Source organism: Neoarius graeffei, chromosome 1 (assembly GCF_027579695.1).
Source record: "Neoarius graeffei isolate fNeoGra1 chromosome 1, fNeoGra1.pri, whole genome shotgun sequence".
Classification (NCBI taxonomy): Eukaryota; Metazoa; Chordata; class Actinopteri; order Siluriformes; family Ariidae; genus Neoarius; species Neoarius graeffei.
Genome location: NC_083569.1, coordinates 39,014,429 through 39,020,428, shown reverse-complemented (window position 1 = coordinate 39,020,428; position 6,000 = coordinate 39,014,429).

The window sequence follows — 6,000 nt, the reverse complement described above, 5'->3', positions numbered from 1 at the left end:
GAAAAGTCGGAGGCATTCTGCCGGCAAGAAGGGAAAAAAAAATCACATTTTCTCTTTTCATTTCTTCTGTAATCATATTTCTCTGTTTGCTTCCACAATGCAATTTCCCCACGATGTTGTCCTACAAACGTGGTACACAACCAAACCTTAAAAGTCTCTTTCATTTTTAACAAAGCAGCAGCATTTCACGTCGCTGTAACACTTCGGAGTGCAATTACAGTTCATTTGTCCAGATGAAAACATCTGAAAGCCTTCGTCTGCTGGACTCTGTGTGTATGAGAATATTCATGTCTTTGACTTTCCACACTCTGAAGATAATTATTGTTATTACCATCACGCTTGAAATCACTCCACAAGGACATGTCATGCCAGTTAAAATCCCTCCACACACACAGACACACACATACACACATTCTCTCTCTCTCTCTCTCTCTCCCTCTCTCTCTCTCTCTCTCTCTCTCCAAAGCAAAAAATGTCTTATTAACACCTTTCGAAATGCTAATCAATGATTTTTTTTCTTTTCCATCTCCATGCCTTCACCATGTAGGACAATGAGTTTTATGTACACAATTATCCATTCCTTCTCCTCCGTCCTCATGAATGCATTTATAGCTACTGTAACATTATTGATTTAGCCATAACACTGTGTCATTTCCGTATCATAAACAGGTCCACGCTGTCTAAACAGATGTCAGCAGGAACAATAGGGTTTAGTGTAAAACACGGCCACTCTGACAGGATATATGATTAGCTGCTGCTGCTGCTGCTGCTGCTGGTGAAAGGGACAGCTTGACACGTGCACAAAAGATAGGCTGTCCTTTTCAGAGGCAAATAAGAGGCCGCGAAGTGGACATCGCGTTGAATTGCGCACACAAGCAGAGGTGTGAGAGCCCAGGGTGCCTATTTGTGAAAGAGCTAGGGGAGAAATCAGTCAGCATCCATAAAAGTGATGCAGCTTGGACACTATACACATATACAAAAGACCCTCTGTGGAAAAAAAAAAGAGTCACTTTTCTCACAAGCTATAGCTCTCGGGTTAAGAGATACAAGACTGCTGGGAATTAAGTGAGCAAAGAAAAATCACACTTTTTCTTCCTGCTAGAGGGTTACATTTTAAACGCAGCCTTGCATGAGTTATCTGAGGACAGGTCTGAGCTCACAGCTGGCTCAGAGCAGCCGATGTACACTACCGTTCAAAAGTTTGGGGTCACTTTAAAATGTCCTTATTTTTGAAAGAAAATCACTGTTCTTTTCAATGAAGATCACTTTAAACTAATCAGAAATCCACTCTATACATTGCTAATGTGGTAAATGACTATTCTAGCTGCAAATGTCTGGTTTTTGGTGCAATATCTCCATAGGTGTATAGAGGCCCATTTCCAGCAACTCTCACTCCAGTGTTCTAATGGTACAATGTGTTTGCTCATTGCCTCAGAAGGCTAATGGATGATTAGAAAACCCTTGTACAATCATGTTAGCACAGCTGAAAACAGTTGAGCTCTTTAGAGAAGCTATAAAACTGACCTTCCTTTGAGCAGATTGAGTTTCTGGAGCATCACATTTGTGGGGTCGATTAAATGCTCAAAATGGCCAGAAAAATGTCTTGACTATATTTTCTATTCATTTTACAACTTATGGTGGTAAATCAAAGTGTGACTTTTCATGGAAAACACAAAATTGTCTGGGTGACCCCAAACTTTTGAACGGTAGTGTAGTAGACGCAGCCACGTGATATGGTAATTAGTGTAATATATTGTCTTTAAACAGAGTCCTCCATGATTATTGGCACACTTGGAAAGCTTAGAAAAAAGGGTTTGAGAAAAATCCACTCTTTGGTGAAGTTGCGTCAACTCACACTGAAAAAAAATGAGAGAAAAAATCCAACCTTTATTTGAAATATTTATTCAGAGAAAAACAAAACAAGAAGTAACTGTTGTAAGTAATTATTATTACAGTGAACACAATGTAGCTGAAGCATGTTTCCCATTTAAATTGTACATTTCTGAGTTGACTGGAGTGCGTCGGAACTTTCAAGTGCTAATCCATGACTTCCTGATTAACTGGGGAACAAATATGAGGTGACACACAGAGGCCAAATTCCCTTAGTCATCCATCAACATGGGAAAGAGAAGAGAACACACAAACCAAATGACGGAGAAGTGCGTTGACCTTCATAAGTCAGGGAATGGTTATGAAAGAAAATAGCTAATCATCTGAAAATGTCCATTTCTACTGTTGGGGCAATTAAAAAAAAAAAGGTACCCTATGGGTGCATGTGGCTACTGCTTATAAATAAAATTGTTTTCTGATACCATGTCCATATAGCATATATACACACATTATCAATTCTACTCGCCTCATCTCTTGCAAGCATCACCAAGCTGTGAGCAGCATCAGGGCTCGTAGTATTTTGGTTACCAATTTTGTTTACTGTGTTTTGTTCAAAATACAGCGCTGTGAAATATATCTATTCTCAAAATAGTAAGAAAGTACTTGTTCATGAATTGTCTTAGAAGCATTATTTAGTATTAATAAGCACATTTTGTTTCACAAGTGTAGTGTAAAGACGCTAAAATAAAATAAAAAAATTTAAGCGAATAGCAGAAGTTTGATATCAGCTTCTCAATAGATCTGCCAAAAATCTAAAAAAAAAAGCACCTACAAAACCTTTCATTTGACCTTTTAGAAGGACTGAACAAAAGCTGTGATAATCAAAAGGTAAATTTTCTTAAAATAAACACCACTTACTTGATATCGAATCAGTAGCCTTGGCGAACCACAAGGTGAATTTCGTTCATCTTTTTATCTGCCGATTATCTTCCAATACTACGAAGTTATAACGAGGTTTCTCTTATTTCGTTTCTGGTTCCGATTGGTTCCGAAGTTTATCAAGAAGTAGAATGGGTAATCGAACTTGATCAGGATAAGTGCTGTTTGGTTACGAAGTTTCGCTATTGTTACACACATTCTTACAACACGATGATATAGTGGCGTCGCCACTTGTTCCTGTGTACCTTTGATAACACGGGATCAACTGTTCATATAGCGAGATCACGAGTCTCCATTTGGGTGATTGTAATGCTTATGCGTAGTGCGCTATTGTTACACTTATTCTTACAACATGATGACATAGTGGCTACTGCCTTGCTTCGCCTCTATGAGGCAGTGGCCACAAAAAGCAGACACCAACTGGAACTGTTACAAACTTGCCTAGAAGAGGAGCAAAGTTTATTTTGTCCCACATACAGTGAGGAGGAGGGTAAGAGAGGCAAAAAAAAAAATCCTCAAGAATCACTGTTGGTGAATTACAAGAAAAAAGTAAAATCTTGGGGTTTCCAAGTCTCCAGAATCACCATCAGACTCCACCTCCATGCCAACAGATTATTGGGAAAAGCCTTTTCTGTCAGTTAACCACAAATGTAAGCACCTGAAGTTTGCAAAACGCTACTACAACTTTGACTGGAACCATGTTCTCTGGTCTGATGGAACAAAAATGGAGCTTTTTGGCAATAAACAAAAACCTCAAGATGGGTTTGGCGTAAAAAGAAGGATGGCTATAATGAAAAGAACCTGATCCCAACTGTAAAATATGGTGTAGGTTCTGTGATGTCTTGGGGCTGTTTTTCCTCCAAAGACCCTGGAAACCTTGTTAGGGTACATGGCATCATGGACTCCATGAAATACCAGGACATTTTAAATCTAAATCTGGCTGCTTCTGCCAGGAAACTAAAACTGGGTCATCACTGGATCTTCCAGCAGGACAATGATCTGAAGCACATGTCCAAATCAAGACAAAAATGGTTCACTGAGAACAGAACCAAGCTTCTGCCCTGGCCATCTCAGTCCCCTGACCTGAACCCCAGTGAAAACCTGTGGGGTGAGCTGAAGAGGAGAGTGTACAAGAGAGGGCCGAGGACCCTGGATGATCTGGAAAGATTGTGTAAAGAGGAATGGTCTCCGATGCCCTGCTCTGTATCTCCGACCTTATAAAATGTAATAGGAGACTCAGTGCTGTTTTACTGGCAAAGGGAGATTGGGCAGAATATTAAATGCAGGGGTGACAATAATAGTGGACCATATATTTTTGTTGAAAATAATTATTTCATGATGAGGGATTTTTTTTTCTGTGAATACATTTATTTCAATTAAAGGTTGGATTTGTTTTCATTATTTCAGTGTGAGATGAAGCGACCACCAAAAGGTGAATTTTTTTCTAACCATTTCTTTACAAATCTTGACAAGGGGTGCCAATAATTGTATTCTCCTCCTTTCATTTTCGATATGTTCTCCATAGACACAAAGCAGACACTACCTTCGAACAGATGAAGGACTTATGTGGCCAAGAAGAGTAAGTGTGTGTGTGTGTGTGTGTGTGTGTGTGTAAGTCGGTAGATATGTGATGATTAGGCTTGTGCAATATTTTTTCCCTGCTATCAGTTTAACTTCTTCAATTAAAAAATAGTACTAAATGGTTATTTGTCCAAAACCAATAGCCTAAAAAGACAGGAAAATATCACATCCACCATTCTGGCTTTGGGAGTGTGTTATAATAATAATAATAATAATAATAATAATAATAATAATAATACCAGTTGTGCCATAAGGAACTGTTTACAAGCAAGAGTAATTATAAAAACTCAGCTGGATGGTGGATTTTTAGGAGAATCTGCAGTAATCTGCAGTAAACAGTAAAAATAAAACACTTTTGATATAATTTTATTTTTACAAATCAAGTGCCTAATGTTCACATAGCTGACATTTTCACTGTTGATCTGCTGGGCAAAGTGTATGAACACATCTAAGTATTGACAGGTGCAGGAGAAAAAAAAACAGCTAAATTAAAAACTTTTTAGTTAAAATTACTTCTAAAGTGTTAGATTTGGCATATCATTGTAGGGCTATTTAATCTTTTTAGGTCAAAACATTTTGCTAAAACCTAGATTTTACAATGGTGTTTTAGGGCCATTATAACAACCCTCAGAATTTCTGAGATTAACATTGTAAATTTACAAGAAAAAACAAAGTGGATATTCTCCAAGACTACAGTATAAAGTCATCAAATTTAGCTGATCTGAAAGTTATAAGAAATGCAGTCTTTCCTCCTTGATTGTGCAAAAATAAAAGAATAAAATACGAAGGATTTTCAACTACATTTCCCAGAATGCACTGCAGCCAAGACGCATATAATTGTTTTCTCATAATTTCTCAGAAATTTCCCAGAAAAGACTCAGAAATGCTGAGATTATCATCACAAATTTACAAGAAACAAAACTCAGATATTCTCTGAGACAACAACAGGCTTGTAGGACTCAAGTTTGACTTGTGCCCTAATTTTAAGGACTCATGACTCAACTTGGACTTGAGCACTGATGACTCTGACTTGGACTCTGACTCGTGCATTAGCTGCATTTGGACTCGTAAATTGGAGATGAGGACTCTGATTTTTTTTTTTGTAACATGCCATAATAATTTAGCATAAGGTATTTATATCTACATTAATTTTGTACTAATTTCATGCAAGTGTCACACCTGCACATCTTGGCACATGCATCAGATAGACTCTCGGGCATGCTCCGGACAGCACGCACGCCAAGCGGACTCTTGCGCACCGTAAACGACTCGCACCTGCGCAGGATTAAGGCGCAATCAGCACACCTATATAAAAACTGTAAAAACGCACTTACTTTGCGAAGTATTGAGTTGCGTTGCTAACACATTACCAAGCCTTATTTCCTTGTTTGGTTTCTTGATCCCTAATTTCCTGTTTCTCGTCTTTGATTCTGCTGAGTCTACGATAGCCTGTTTGTGCCTTGCTTGACCTATTGCCTGTTTCACTGTTTTATGATTTTGCCTGCTGCCATTCTGGATTGTTTACCTGTCTTCACTTGTATTAATAAACACACCTTTTGCACTTACTTCCATCTCCCAACCATCTCTGACAGAATACTTCACACTCCCTGATAAAGAGAATGCACATTCACCTGTTCATACGTCATGTTC